The following is a 16,310-nucleotide window of genomic DNA, read 5'->3' on the forward strand; positions in this document are numbered from 1 at the left end:
CACCACAGAACCTGCATCAGCATCTTAACTCATCATCACCTTGGCGGGAAGAATATCTCTTAGCCCCCTCTCAGTAGCTCCGCTCGCCAAAGCCAGAGCTGCTTCTTATCCTCAGTATCAAACAGAGACTAAAACAGTCCACATCATCCACACTCACATCTGCAATTTGTCTGTCTGTTGGTGTGGGTATCATACTCGCCCTCCAGGCATGGGTCTCTTGGGTTGAAGGGAGAGTGGACGCTCCAATGAATATGTTTGGGGACATTCTGTGTTTTGTATATTTATTGTTTTGTATATTTATTGTCACTTTCACAAAGGATTTTAGCCAGATGGCAATGCATGTGTCACCATATTTCATTCTGCTTGCCATGCAAGCTATGCGTGTGCTTGTGTGATGTGTGAATGTGCTGTTGTTTTTTGTCGAGCATTTGAATTTGGAGTGGAGATATAGAATATCAGAAATGTATCTTCATGCACAACGGAGTTTGCTTGACCTGATTTAGTTAAAACGAGCTTGGTGTCCTTTCAAGAGTAAATCATCTGGATTCAGATATCAGCCGAGGAGATCTTGAACACTAAATCTGCACCGACTGACTCTGCTCCCGGTCGCATGCAGACCAGGGGCACAAATAGATATGACTGTCCTGAATACATTTTGCCCCAAAAACAAGAGCACTCTCTCCCCTATCTCCTAGAGACAGACTCCTCCCTAATATCCTTGACAAAAATAGCAACCACAGACACTGGCCAAGGAGCCTTCCTGTTCTGTATTATCTGAAGAAAATGATTTGGACTCCCGCTGAACATCATACTGTTCCTACCTCCATTCTGTGCAATGAGAAGGAATAGAAATCAAAGTACTGTATATAAAATAATGGATTACAAATTACCCACCTGGATGGGCAAAACCTGATTCATTAATCAACAATTAGAATATTGTTTATATTATCTAGAACCCTCAAACTCAACTCTGGACCTCGAAGCCAGTTCCACTGCATTTGTTCATTGCAATTAATTATCAGGTAGAACAGAAAACCAGCAGGCTCCAGACCTCGGATGATATGAGTACCCCTGATCTAGAATATCGAGACTCAACAGTGGAATTACTCCACAAATGAATGACATTACCATCTGTTAAACATTTTAGATGACAAGCTGTGTGTGTGTGTGTGTGTCTATTTTGCTGTTGCTGCATGACCACATAAAGATTTGTGTTTCTTAATAATTTTCAGCCAATATGAGCCATTAAAAACTACTGTCACGGAAGTTTAAAAAGTCAATCTGAAGTCAAGGCTTATGAGATGGAAATCTGTGTAGAAAAGATGAGGGGGGAAAGGAAACTGGCTTGTCTACTGTCTAGGTGATTTTGTTCAGCTCCATGGATTTTGTGTGAGGATCTTCAGAGCTGTAGCTCTGTGCGTCTGAGCTGGCTGTGTTCTCTTCAATATGGCTGGTCAATACGAGGCGAGAATCTCATTTTCTATTGTGGCACCTTGAGCTTGGGTTGTTGCCCCAATATTCACTTTACAGGCCAACATACTGTAAGAAGCGATTCCACTAGTCAGTGTCAGCACATGTATAACTCAATGTACTGAGAGTCTCTGTATTTCCAGTCCTAAAAACTAAATAGAGAGGACAGGGTTCTGGCCAGAGCCACATAGGAGAATACTGCATGTGTACTAGCTGGCCCCTTCCTCCACCAACACACAGGTGAATGAGTGATAGACTGAACACACAGATGACTGATAATGCATTGTGGGAACCCCGGGGAGCAGGCTCAGGTATGGGGCCAGCCAGCCAGCCAGCCAGCCAGCCAGTCAGCCAGCCAGCCAGCCATGAAGAAAGAGTCTAACAACAGCTAAAGTCATGGATCAGAACCAATGTGCTCTGACACCAGGAAGGTCAGGAGTGACCGGCTGTGTAAGTGGCTGAGACAGATATGAGGAGAGCACCTGGCTGTACTATGCACCTTATGCATCAACTTCCGGGGCATTGACACAGCTGGTAATGTCGTTAAATATAAAGTATATTTGTAAACTTTTAAATAACGTGAACAGAAATTAAAAGATATGTTAATTTTTTGGTGAGGAAAGTAATAGAAAAATGTTAAACGTTTGTTTTCACGTAGCATAATCACTCAGAAGCCGGCGGTAGCATAATTAGCATTTCCCATATAGTTAACTTGACGTGTTCGCTAGTTAGTTTCATGGCACAACAGATTGCAAATATCCTAATGTTATCCACATATACATTTTTGTCATTTAGCAAAAGTTTTTATCCATAGTCACTTAAAATTATTGCATTCAGATTGCTAATTTAGACTACAACACATCACAATCATATCAAGTACATTTGTCAACAAAGTATTTATCAGCTAAGTCAGTGCTAGCAGGAAAAGACAAGTGCTTATTTTATTAAATTTTGGGGGGAGAGGATGGGGGGTGTTTCAGATTTTTTCGGAAGATGGGCATCGAGTCCGCTGTCCTGATTTTAGGGGGAAGCTTGTTCCACTTTTGTGGTGCCAGAACAGAGAAGAGCTTTGACTGGGCTGAGCGGGAGCTGCCCTCCCGTAGGGCTGGGAGGGTCAAATCAAATCAAAGTGTATTAGTCACAGGCACTGCAAATAGTCTGGGTAGCAATTTGACTAGATGTTCAGGAGACTTATGGCTTGGGGGTAGAAGCTGTTTATAGAAGCCTCTTGGACCTAAACTTGGCGAGAGAGAACAGTCTATGACACCGCCTGGTATAGAGGTCCTGGTTGGCAGGAAGCTTGGCCCCAGTGGTGTACTGGGCCGTTCACACTACCCTCTGTAGTGCCTTGCGATCGGAGGTCAAGCAGTTGCCATACCAGGCAGTGATGCAACCAGTCAGGATGTTCTCGATGGTGCAGCTGTAGAACCTTTTGAGGATCTGAGGACCCATGCCAAAATGTCTCCTGAGGGGGAATAGGTTTTGTCCTGCCCTCTTTACAACTGTCTTGGTGTGCTTGGACCATGATAGTTTGTTGGTGATGTGGACACCAAGGAACTACATGCTCTCAACCTGCTCCACTGCAGCCCTGTCAATGAGAAGGTAGGATTTCAGCATAGCTTGAAGGTAAGGAAGAGGCAAGCACCAGTGTCTTAGAGATGATGCGAGATTCGACTGGAAGCCAGTGGATTGTGCTGAGGAGCGGGCTGACATCGAAGAAACTTAGGAATGTTGAACATCAGGCGGGCTGTGGCATTCTGGATAAGTTGTGGGGGTTTAATGGCACAAGCAGGGAGCCTGGCCAACAGAAAGTTGCAGTAGTCTAGACAGGAGATGACAAGTGCCTAGATTTGGACCTGCGCCACTTCCTGTGTGAGGAAAGGTTGTACTCTACGGGTGTGGTAGAGCATAAACCTGCAGGACCGAGTCACTGCTTTGATGTTTGCAGAGAATGACAGGGTGTTGTCCAGGGTCACACCAAGGTTCTTTCACACTCTAGGAGGGGGACACTGTGAAGTTGTCAACCATGATGGAGAGGTCTTGGAGCTGGGTGGCCTTCCACAGGAGGAAGAGCAGCTCTGTTTTGTTGAGTTTGAGGTGGTGGCCCAACATCCAAGCTAAGATCTCCCCCATGCACGCAGAAATGCGTGTCGCCATTTGGGTGTCAGAATAGGGGAAGGGGAAGAGTAGTTGAGTGTCATCAGAATAGGAATGTGAGGATATGACAGAGCCAAGTTACTTAGTGTATAGAGAGAAGAGGAGATGGCCTAGCACTGATCCCTGGGGGGACACTAGTAGTTAGAGGATGAGCTGCAGACATAGATCCTCTCCACACCAGCTGGTAGGAGTGATCTGCCAGGTAGGATGCAATCCAGGAGTCTGCGGCGCCTGAGACGCCCAACCCGGAGAGGGTAGAGAGGAGGATCTGATGATTCACGGTGTAGAAGGCAGCAGATAGATCTAGGAGGATGAGAACAGAGGAGAGAGAGAGTCCGCTTTGGCAGGGAGGAGAACCTCTGTGACACAGAGGAGAGCAGACTGAGTTGAGTGAGCTGCCTTGAAGACTGACTGGTTCTGAGAGAGAGTGTTTTGGAATGAAAAACTACAAGGGTAGATAAAACATTTCCCCACCATTTCTGTCTTTGGTCCTTAATAACGTCTAACAACATTTCCCTTTCAAACATTGATTTAAAAGGGATACAGCCAGTATGGATAGTGACCATTAGATACAGTAAAATAAGCTAACTAGCTAACCGCCATTCTACCTCTATTTGAATGCTAACTTTGGCTTCCGACTGCTTATACCACAGGAAAACATTTTTTTAATTTTTCATAATTTTCCTCAACAGATAATTAACATACTGTATATTTCAAATGATGTGCACTCTACTGAATAGTTTTGATTGACAAATTGAATTCATATTTAAAGATGGTTTTGCTTGTTTGTCAGTGGGCCCGGAAGTAGAAAAACAACCGTGTTCAATCAGGAAACAGGTCAAGTGGATGAGGCTTCATAAGAAGTATACACTGTGTTCCCATCCCAAAGCTATGTAGTTAGGGACCTGAATGTTTCAAGATGGTGTGTGTCAGTGAATTGTGAATGTGCAGTAGGTACTGTATATATGATCAAAATTGGTGAGAAATATGGATTAGAAACATAATGACAAAATTAAATGTTTTATTATACTAAACATTAAGAATACCTCCTCTTTCCATAACAATAATAATGTAATGCTTTTGGGGGTACGCCAAATAAAAATGTGATTCACATTATATATATATATAAATAAATACAAATTCTTCACATTTTCAAACAGTCCATTTATATTTTCCAACGGGGCTATACATTTGGGTGAGGTTTTTTTCTCGCCTGAGTAGCCTTGTTTCACTGACAAGAAAAGGAAACCATCTAGTGTTCAGCAAAATAACACAATGTCAAATACAGGTAGCCTAGTGAAATAATTAACATCCAATCACATTAACCGTTACGCTCTCGCGGCAATTCCACTATCGTTTGCTCGAAAATGTATGAATGGTTAAAAAAAGTAAGGCCCACATCCATAGACACATACCAGCTCTACTGGTAGTACTGCTACTACCAGCAGTACTATCTCATAACTCGATGAAACCTTCACTCATGCGCAGACATTTAGAAACAAAACATGTCAATTTGAAAAATAAACCACAGGATTTTTTTCAGCAAGAATTAGATACCATGAACAGAAAGGGCTAGAAGCATCTTATATGGTGAGCTACCGTTTTATTATACAAAACATTAAGAATACCTGCTTTAGGACAGGCAAGCCCCATACTATTGTGGAGGACTTAATTCTTCCTGCTGCTGCAGATATGGCTGGAACAATGCTGTGAGAAAAGGCCAAAAAACTATACAGACAATGTCTTCATCAAACAACACTGTTTCACGACACATCAGTGACATGGCAGACGCATCAGTGACATGGCAGGAGATGTTTTGAAACAATTACTGCTTCGCATACAAGTCAGTGAATTGTATGCGTTAGAGCTGGATGAGTCAACAGACGTGGCGAGCCTGGCACAGCTCCTGGTACAGTATATGACCGTTACCTTTATGAGTGGTCAATTAACCAGAAGGGGACTAGGGTTCCAATTTGGGAACACCCTCCCCCCCACGTTCAGCTGGAAGGTGGCGCATGGAACGCAAAAATATTCCTACAAATATTTAACCTCCACACATTAACAAGTCCAATGGCTCAAATGAAAGATAAACACCTTGTTTATCTACCCAGCAAGTCAGATTTCTAAAATGTTTTACGGCGAAAACATAGCACATATTTATGTCAAACCACCACCGAAGACACAGCTAATTTGCATAGCCAAGTTGAAAAAAATATGCAATCAACAAACGCAGGATTAAAAGAAAAATAATGCACTAACCTTTTGAAATCTTCATCAGATGACAGTAATATAACATGTTACACAGTACATTTATGTTTTTTTCAATAATATGCTATATATATCCATAAATCTCTGTTTACAATGATGCATCGTTCAAAAAATGCTACTCAAATGTCCTGAGAAATGACGATAGCTCCGGCAGATAACGTCAGCTAACAAGGAATACACATCATAAACTTTGACTAAATATGCATGTTCTACATATATATAGTTAGATACACTTCTTCTGAATGCAATCGCTGTGTTACATTTATTTTTAACGTTACAGGTTTCGTTCACTAGGCTATACTATGAGTCGGCACTCAAAAAGTAGCATTATGGCTCCTCTATCTTAGAGTCCACAAAACCCAAATTTACCACATAAATATTCCCTTACCTTTGCTGTTCTTCCATCAGAAGACCTGGAAGGAATTATACTTACCAAAAACAGCGTTTAGTTTTGCAGTCTGTGTCTTTCGGTTCTCAAACACGACACATTTCGGTTGAAATGTAGCCAAAAGTCAAGTGGATGCGCACCAAAACGTCAAACTTACATATTATATGTCGACTAAACTTATCAAACTAAGTTCATAATCAAGCTTTAACATGTTATAAAGGTGTACAGCAATCGTGAGGACGAACAGAAACGCATGCATTGTATAATCGATCTTGGAAAAAAAGACAGGACCGGAGCAGAGCGCGCATAAAAGTGACCTGTTTTTTCGCATGACCGAAAGGTTTCGGCCCGCCAAAACTCTCGTGAGCACGCGATTCTCACAATGAGAAGCCCCATTGAAAGCTGAGATCGTGCTGAAGACAGAGAGACTGTTCCCAGACCTGTAAGTGCTTGGGAAGGGTGGGGGCGATGACGTCAAAGTTGGGCCAACTTTTCTGATGACAAGAGAGAGTTTGGGAGAATGACTGCCCTGAGAGTTCTGCTTCACATACAGACATAATTTAAACGGTTTTAGAAGCTTTAGAGTGTTTTCTATTCAATAATATTTTTTATTTGCATATATCAGCAACTTATGACAAAAAAAATTATGTTTACTATGGGCACGCAATTACTCCAGCGGGGGCAGTAGACAGCCCTATCCCCAACAGGTTTTAAGGAAGACATCCTCTTCTGCAAACCACTGGAAACCAGGACAACAGGAGAGGTAATTTTTAAAGTACTGGACAGCTGTCATGGAAGTTCAGTACTGAGAGAGACTTGGTCATTTCTTCAAACAATCATCTTTATTTAATATTGAGGGGCAGCAGGATAGCCTAGTGGTTAGAGTGTTGGACTAGTAACCGGAAGGTTGCAAGTTCAAACCCCTGAGCTGAAAAGGTACAAATCTGTCATTCTGCCCCTGAACAGGCAGTTAACCCACTGTTCCTAGGCTGTCATTGAAAATAAGAATTTGTTCTTAACTCACTTGCCTAGTTAAATAAAGGTTAAAAAATGCAATTTTTTAAAACATTTTACCTTTATTTAACCAGGCAAGTCAGTTAAGAACATATTCTTATTTTCAATGACGGCCTGGGAACAGTGGGTTAACTGCCTGTTCAGGGCAGAACGACAGATTTGTACCTTGCAATAATGAAACTGTCAGCCCAACAGTCTTGTTCTGACTGTTAGACTGAGAGCCTAACTGAAAATGAAAAAAATTATATTATATAGAACCTAAAAAATGTTTAGTCACAATGGTTCCATCTCCCATAAGCCACCTTGATTATCTACACAGGATGGTGTTTTACCCCCAAACCGGCTTAGTTTCCCAGATGCCAGGAAGATGAGACAATGAGGCATTGTTCTAAACTCTTACAGGCTCTCTCTATCTCGGGTCACACACACCACATGTTGTCTATAAAATGCCATCTTTTAATCACCAACATCAATCAATTGTTAGCTTCAAGCTATCTCTAGTAAAACCCATGTCTTCAACACCTAGACTATCTGCAGGGTGCTAGAGTGGAGACCATAAAACACAGCATTAGCAGGTCAGAAATATCTTACTGTTTGTTAAGTAAATATAGCATCCACCCAGAGTCTCTTACTGCCAAGGGAATGCCTGACAGCTTGAAAGACGTTTTGGACACTACAGTGAAAATGGTTAACTTTGTTAAAGCAAGGCTCCTGAACTCTCGTGTATTTTCTGCACCATGCAATGATATGGGCAGCAACCATGTAACACTTTTACAACATACAGAAGTGCGCTAGTTATCAAGAGGCAAAGTATTGACACGTTTTTAAAACATTGAGAGAAAAGCTTAAAGTTTTTTTACTGACCATAATTTTCACTTGTCTGGCATGATGATGAGTTTCTCACACGACTGGCCTATGTGATGTTCTTTCTCGCCTGAATGATCTGAATCTAGGATTACAGGGACTCTCTGCAACTATATTCAATGTGCAGGACAAAATTGAGGCTATGATTAAGAAGTTGGAGCTCTTCTCTGTCTGCATTAACAAGGACAATACACAGGTCTCTCCATCATTGTATGATTTTTTTTGTACAATGATGGCAAAAAAAAAACAAAATTAGAGAGTGCGCTGACCCTGGTGCTAGAGGGGGTAAGCAGCGGGAGATTGAATGTTTGAAGGGGCATGGGACTATAAAAGTTTGGGAACCACTGCTGTAGACTAACCAGGTGAATCCAGGTAAAATCTATGATCCCTTATTGATGTCACTTTTGAAATCCACTTCAATCAGTGTAGATGAAGGGGAGGAGACAGGTTAAAGAAATACATGTTATTTTCTACCTGACTTGTGTGCGAGTGTAATTAAAGCCTCTAACTTATAATACCATGTGTGGCTGGAAAATTACACCATCATCAGATTAAAATGAAGGGAACTCTCAGCACGTTACCAGACATAAAAGAGAAAGGCAGGAGATAAAACATAAAGCCTACTTATTTTACAGGATGCTGGTCTTAACTGACCCCACAAAGCGATTTTCTCTGCCACTGGCCTGAGGAGATAGAGTGTAGGTGAGGCAGAATACCTGCTAGACTAGAACAGATAACAGAACAGCATGACACTCACCTGGAATGATTATGAGACAAAAGGAGAGAATGAACAATAGTAGTATACTATACAGGCTAACTGGCCATCTCAGCTGCATCATTCACTTCAATGTTTCATGGTGATGATAGTTATAGTCAGCTGTCACGCCCTGATCTGTTTCACCTGTCCCTGTGATTGTCTCCACCCCATCCAGGTTGTCGCTTATTTTCCCCAGTGTATTTATCCCTGTGTTTTCTGTCTCTCTGCCAGTTCGTCCTGTATGTTTAGTCAAGTCAACCAGCGTGTTTTTCCCCATGCTCCTTTTCTATTCTCTTTTGCTAGTCTTCCCGGTTTTGACCACTGCCTGACTCTGGACTACTTTCCCGGTTGCCTGACCTTCAATCTGCCTGCCCTTCGGTACCTATTGGACTCTGAACTGGTACATGATCATTCTCTTACCTACTCCTTTTTGGATGAAAAACATTGTAAGACTCCAACCATCTGCCTCCTGTGTCTGCATCTGGGTCTCGCCTTGTACCTTGACAGTCGGCTACTACATTAAGAAATGTGGTGGCCATTGGTTTTGCTCCGGAACATAATTATAATAATTTGTACACTGCATATTGACCACAACTAAGCCCCCCAAAATATTGTATTTGAAAATAACAATTAAAGTCAAATCCACTAAGTGCAAAACAGATGGGATGGTGTATCGCTGCAGAATGCTGTGGTAGCCTTGCTGGTTAAGTGTGCCTTGAATTCTAAATAAATCGCTGACAGTGTCACCAGCAAAGCACACCCACACCATCACACCTCCTCCTCCATGCTTCACGGTAGGAACTACACATGTGAAGATCATCCATTCACCTACTCTGCGTTTCACAAAGACACAGCGTTTGGAAACAAAAATCTCAATTTTGGACTCATTAGACCAAAGGACAGGTTTCCACTGGTCTAACGTCCATTGCTGGTGTTTCTTCGCCCAAGCAAGTCTCTTCTTCTTATCGGTGTTCTTTAGTAGTGGTTTCTTTGCAGCAATAAGACCATGTTGGTCTGATTAAGGCAGTCTCCCCTGAACAGTTGATGTTGAGATGTGCCTGTAACTTGAACTCCGTGAAGAACAATATGGCCTTAAATGGCCATTTACTCTTATAATCTCCACCTGGCACAGCCAGAAGAGGACTGGCCACCACTCGGAGCCTGGTTTTTCCAGGGAGTTTTTCCTAGCCACTGTGCTTTTACATCTGCATTGCTTGCTGTTTGGGGTTTTAAGATGGGTTTCTGTATAGCACTTTATGACATCTGCTGATGTAAAAATCGCTTTATAAATACATTTGATTGATTGAAGCATTCATTTGGTCTGCAATTTCTGAGGCTGGTAACTTTAACCAACGTATCCTCTGCAGCAGAAGTAACTCTGGTTCTTTCTTTCCTGTGGTGGTCCTCAAGAGAGCCAGTTTCATCATAGTGCTTGATGGTTTTTGCAACTGCACTTGAAGAATTTTCCAGATTGACTGATCTTCATGTCTTAAAGTAATGATGGACTGTCGTTTCTCCTTGCTTGTTTGAGCTGTTCTTGCCATAATATGGACTTGATCTTTTACCAAATAGGGCTATCTTCTGTATATCACCCCTACCTTGTCACAACACAACTGATTGGCTCAAATGCATTAAGAAGGAAAGAAATGACACAAATTCACTTTTAACAATGCACATCTGTTTTTAAAATGCATTCCAGGTGACTACCTCATGAAGCTGGTTGAGAGAATGCCAAGAGTGTGCAAAGCTGTCATCAAGACAAAAGGTGGCTTTGAAGAATCTCAAATATAAATATATTTTTATTTGTTTAACACTTTTTTGGTTAATACATGATTCCATATATGTTATTTAATCATTTTGATGTCTACGATATTATTATACAATGTGGAAAATAGTAAAAATAAAGAAAAACCTTAATGAGTAGGTGTGTCCACATTGAAGTGGGTAATGTATTGTGCTTGTATACATACAGTACCAGTTAAAAGTTGGTACTGTATGTATACAAGCACAATACATTACCCACTTCAATGTCTTCACATTGTTTTTAGAATTTTGTTAAAAGTTTACACAAGTTTCACAGATTATTAATCTCATATGTATACGTATATACTGTACTCTATATCATCTACTGCATTTTTATGTAATACATGTACCACTAGCCACTTTAAACTATGCCACTTTGTTTACATACCCTACATTACTCATCTCATATGTATATACTGTACTCGATACCATGTACTGCATCTTGCCTATGCCGTTCTGTACCATCACTCATTCATGTATCTTTATGTACATATTCTTTATCCCTTACACTTGTGTGTATAAGGTAGTAGTTTTGGAATTGTTAGTTAGATTACTCAATGGTTATTACTGCATTGTCGGAACTAGAAGCACAAGCATTTCGCTACACTCGCATTAACATCTGCAAACCATGTGTATGTGACAAATACATTTGATTTGATTTGATTTGATTTGAGTATCAGCTGAATCAAACCCATCTGACAACAATTTTGACCATTGGTATTTTGTATTCCTGACCAAATCCATATGTTTGATCAGGTTAACAAAACATGTTATATTAACACATTGGTAACTGTTAAAAAATCCTGTATCATCAACTCTAACACAAATATTTTTTTGTAACATACCATCCAACTCTAAAGCCTTGGTTAGATAGTATTTATTGCCAAGGCAGCAGTTACTTTTCCTGGGGTCCGGCAAAATTAAGGCAGTTATATAATTTTAAAAACTACAGTTCGTCCTTGAGATCTAACAATTGTTTCAACAGATCCTTGAATCTTGGGCAATGGCAGTTGAAAACTAAAGGCCTTTCAGAGCCCTTGCCAAGGCCGGTTTCAGTTTTGGTGTATAAAATGGTTTTGTGATGTCATCAAAGTACCTCTCAAAATAATATAATCTGGTTGAAACAAACAACAATGTCTTAGCTGGCTAAAATGGTTCACTTCACACCATATGCACAACTTATTTGGCTTGATCGCTACGATGTGCTCCAGGATAAAAAACAATGTTGCCTTGATAACCTTTACGATTGGGGTGGTGAGACTGTCCGGGTCATCAAGCACTTCCACAGGCTTTGGCAGGCATGTTAGATTCAAAGGCCCTATTTTCGAGCCAGTGGTAGTTTGTTGGTGGAAAAGACTCCAGAGTCGTAGGTATTTGGGGTGGACATGCGCCAGGAAAACCAGTCTGCACATTGTCAGCCAAGGCCTCAAGGTACCAGTCCATAAGGCTGCGGTCTTCAAAGCCGGTTTGTGAATATTCTTTAGACATACTCTTCAAACTGGTGCCAGGAATTTGTCATTCAATAGTTGTCTTGTCTCTTTTAAACCGTTGTTCTGGTAGCTCGAGGCGGGCCCACAATACGTCACTGTTTAATATCCACAGTCACACTCTAGCTCATCTTCAACATTGGCCAGAAGTAGCTCTGGTCTAATATAGTCATTCCGTTTTAACCCTTCAATACATTTGAAAAACACATCTATTCTGTTAGCGACATCTTGCGGGTGAGACACAGAAAAAACATTCCTGAAATCACCCTTGAGGTGAAATCCACATGTGGTGTCTTTGCAAAAACTCCTTGCCTTCTTCTGTTGTGTAAAATGTAACCATAGGTTCCCAGGTCAAGAAAACATAACCCCCGATGCGACCGTCTGAAATGTTCCACTCGTCCCCTCAACATATCTGAATCCAGCTGGAGAATGTCTCAAAATCGACAGAGATTTCTTTGGGGCTGACAAATTCATCACGTCTTCAACATCAAGATGGACCCTCTTGGTGGAATAAAGTAGACCCGACCTATTGGTAGATTTTGCAGGTGCTTCAACATCCATCACAGGTACTTGATCAAGCTCCATGGTAGAAGATCGATAGGGCATACCAAGTTCCCCTCAGCCAAGTCTGAACTAAATACCCTAAACGTTGTGACATTATAAATACCTAAAGTGGAAAACAAAAATAAACTGGTGTGTAGTTTGAACCCGAGACAATTCAGATCAAAAGCGTTTACAACCACAGGTGAAACCACTGGGTTATCTATTTGAATTACCAAATGTTATTACCACCAGACATGCCCCCATCCTAAATCCAGAGGTGTGCAATACAGTTTGACACAAACCTCCCTACAATAACTATGAATGTCGTTTTGGTAAGCAACTCCAGTGTATATTTGGCTTTGAGTTTTATGTTATTGCGTTTGTCTCCCAGTGTCTGTTGGAAAGCCGACTGAACCAGGTTTTCTTCTAAGATTTTGCCTGTGCTTAGCTCTATTCCTTTTCATTTTATCAACAACAACAAAAACATGTTGCCGATGAAGAGTGGTACTCAGTGATGTGCGGTGTTGGATTTGACCCCAACATAAATGCTTTGTATTCAAGCCAAAAGGTCATTTCTGTGCCACATTCTTTACATCATTACTTTAGTGCCTTATTGCAAACAGATGCATGTTTTGGAATATTTATATGATGTACAGACTTCATTTAGGTTAGTATTGTGGAGTATCTACAATGTTGTTGATCCATCTTCAGTTTTCTCCTATCACAGCCATTAAACTCTATAACTGCTTTAACATCACCATTTGGCCTCATGGTGAAATCGCTGAGTGGTTTCCTTCCTCTTCAGAAACTGAGTTAAGAAAGGCGCCTGTATCTTTGTAGTGACTGGGTGATTTGATACATCATCCCAAGAATAATTTAGAATTTCACCATGGTCAAAGGGATATTCAGTGTCAGCTTTTTTATTTGGACCCTTCTACCAATAGGTTGCCTTCTTTCGAGGCATTGGAAAACCTTCCAAAGGGACCTTATAGATAATTGTATGTGTGGGGTACAGAAATGGGGTAATCATTCAAGAATCATGTTAACCACTATTATTGCACACAGAGTCCATGCAACCTATTATGTGTCATGTTACTCCTGAACATATTTACGCTTGCCATAACATATGACTTGAATACTTATTGACTCAAGACATTGCAGCTTTACATTTATTATTCATTTGTAAAAAAAAAAATCTAAAAACGTTGACATTGTGGGTTATTGTGTGTGGATCACTGGCACAACATCTCAATTGAATCCATTGTAAATGTAGGATGGAACACGACAAAATGTGTGTGTGTGGGGGGGGGGGGGGGAAATAAATCGCCTGTTCCAGCCCAACTCTGACGTTGTCGACAGCATTAAGGAATGATTGAATAACCCATTAGGGGGGATACGTTTTTGTACATTGAGAGAATATGGAAATATGTAAATTGAATATGGATGCAGCACCTTCCCACACAAGACTCTGGTTGATCTCACGTTACTGTATATATATACTGTTCATAGGAGTGTATTCTTGGCATTGACCATAATGAACATACTGTATTAAAATGGAAGATGGTGAGTCAAGACTAAAATATTCTGTGATGCAGGGAAGTAATTACTTACTGTTCCAGAAAAGACAGAGCGATAGGCCTGCATGGTGGGTAAGATTTGCAAAGGGGGGACGGGGGAGAAGGCTACATCATGTAGGCTACAGTAGCTACTGCTTTGATGCCATGTTTATGTTTACACGAGTGTAGCTATCTCTCGTGCAGAATTCAGCACAGATTCTAAGTATGTCTGTGGGAGGAACTTGATATTTCAGATCACTCAGTAATTACTCAGTAATTGCCGTGTTTACAGCTAGGTCTATTTATAGCTGTGGCTTTAAGGAGGTTGGTGGGAGAGTGGTTGTGAGTGGAAACAAGGTTGCATTTGTAGCCCAATTACATGAGAAAGAGTGTGTGTATAAGTCCTCCTGGCTATGCATGTTTTGGCCTCCTAACGTTATGGTTCACCAACCACTGCATTAGTCTTAACTTCATATGGCTGCAGGGGCAGTATTGGGTAGCTTGGATGAAAAGTTGCCCATTGTAAACGGCCAGCTCCTCAGTCTCAGTTGCTAATATATGCATATTATTATTAGTATTGGATAGAAAACACTCTAAAGTTTCCAAAACTGTCAAAATATTGTCTGCGAGTATAACATAACTGATATTGCAGGCGAAACCCTGAGGAAAATTAAAGCAGGAAGTGGCTTCTATGAAAACTCCATGTTCCATAGCCTCCCTTTGCTCCATTTAAAGGGATATGAACCAGATTCCTCAAGGTGTCAACAGTCTTCAGACATAGTTTCAGGCTTTTATTTTGAAAAATGAGCCAGAACGATAACATCGCGTCAAGTGGTCACATGAGTTTTGCTTGCGCAACAGAATTTGGACAGCCATTGTTTTCCCCTCTCCTACTGTGAAAGACATTTGTGGTTGATATATTATCGATTTTTATTTTAAAAACAACCTGAGGATTGATTATAAAAAACTTTGACATGTTTCTGTGGACATAATGGAAACTATTTGGAATTTTCGTCTGCGTTGTCGTGACTGCTCTTTCCTGTGGATTTCTGAACATAAACGCGACAAACAAACGGAGGTATTTTGGATATAAAAATCATTTTTATGGAACAAACGGAACATTTGTTGTGTAACTGGGAGTCTCCTGAGTGAAAACATCCGAAGATCATCAAAGGTAAATTATTAATTTGATTGCTTTTCTGATTTTCGTGACCGAGCTACCTGATGCTAAGTGTACTTAATGTTTTATCGTGCGATTGATAAACTTACACAAACGCTTGGATTGCTTTTGCTGTAAAGTATAATTTCAAAATCTGACACGACAGGTGGATTAACAAAAGGCTAAGCTGTGTTTTCCTATATTGCACTTGTGATTTCATGAATATAAATATGTATAGTAATATTTATTGTATGTAGCGCTATACTATTCTGCGGTTGTTGATGACACTTATCTCGATAGGGGGATTGCAGCCATAACAGGTTAAGAGGACCACAGTACCTAAATTCATGCTAACAGAATAGGTGACCTAGACGTCCTTCTCAAGTGTTTGGTGATATTTATAATAGCAACAACATTTACATAACTTCCCCTTGCTCCATTGCACACATCAAAAACATTTACTACTGTATGCTTTAGGACATGCTTGTACTGCTCTTGGCTAATCATTCCCTTTATGAATTAGGGCACAGGACACACATTAAAAGGTGTTAACATTTTACAAATTCAGAGCTGTTTCCTTTCATGTTTAATACAAGTATTCCGCTTAATTTTCAGGCAGGATTAAAAATAGCAGTGTGTGTGTGTGTGTGTGTTTCTCTGTTCAACCAAACACGATTTTTCAAAATCGTGTTCCAGAGTGGTGGTCGTTCGACGTCTCAAGCCTGATGACAGTTGTCCACGTATGTTCACCCCTCACCCCCTCACAGGCTGTCATATTGCAGTTGGCAGTGGGAACCTTTGGGTAGCATATGTGAAGGAGTCATCTCCTACTGTCTGCTTCTCT

The sequence above is a fragment of the Oncorhynchus gorbuscha genome, linkage group LG05 (genome assembly GCF_021184085.1).
Source record: "Oncorhynchus gorbuscha isolate QuinsamMale2020 ecotype Even-year linkage group LG05, OgorEven_v1.0, whole genome shotgun sequence".
Classification (NCBI taxonomy): domain Eukaryota; kingdom Metazoa; phylum Chordata; class Actinopteri; order Salmoniformes; family Salmonidae; genus Oncorhynchus; species Oncorhynchus gorbuscha.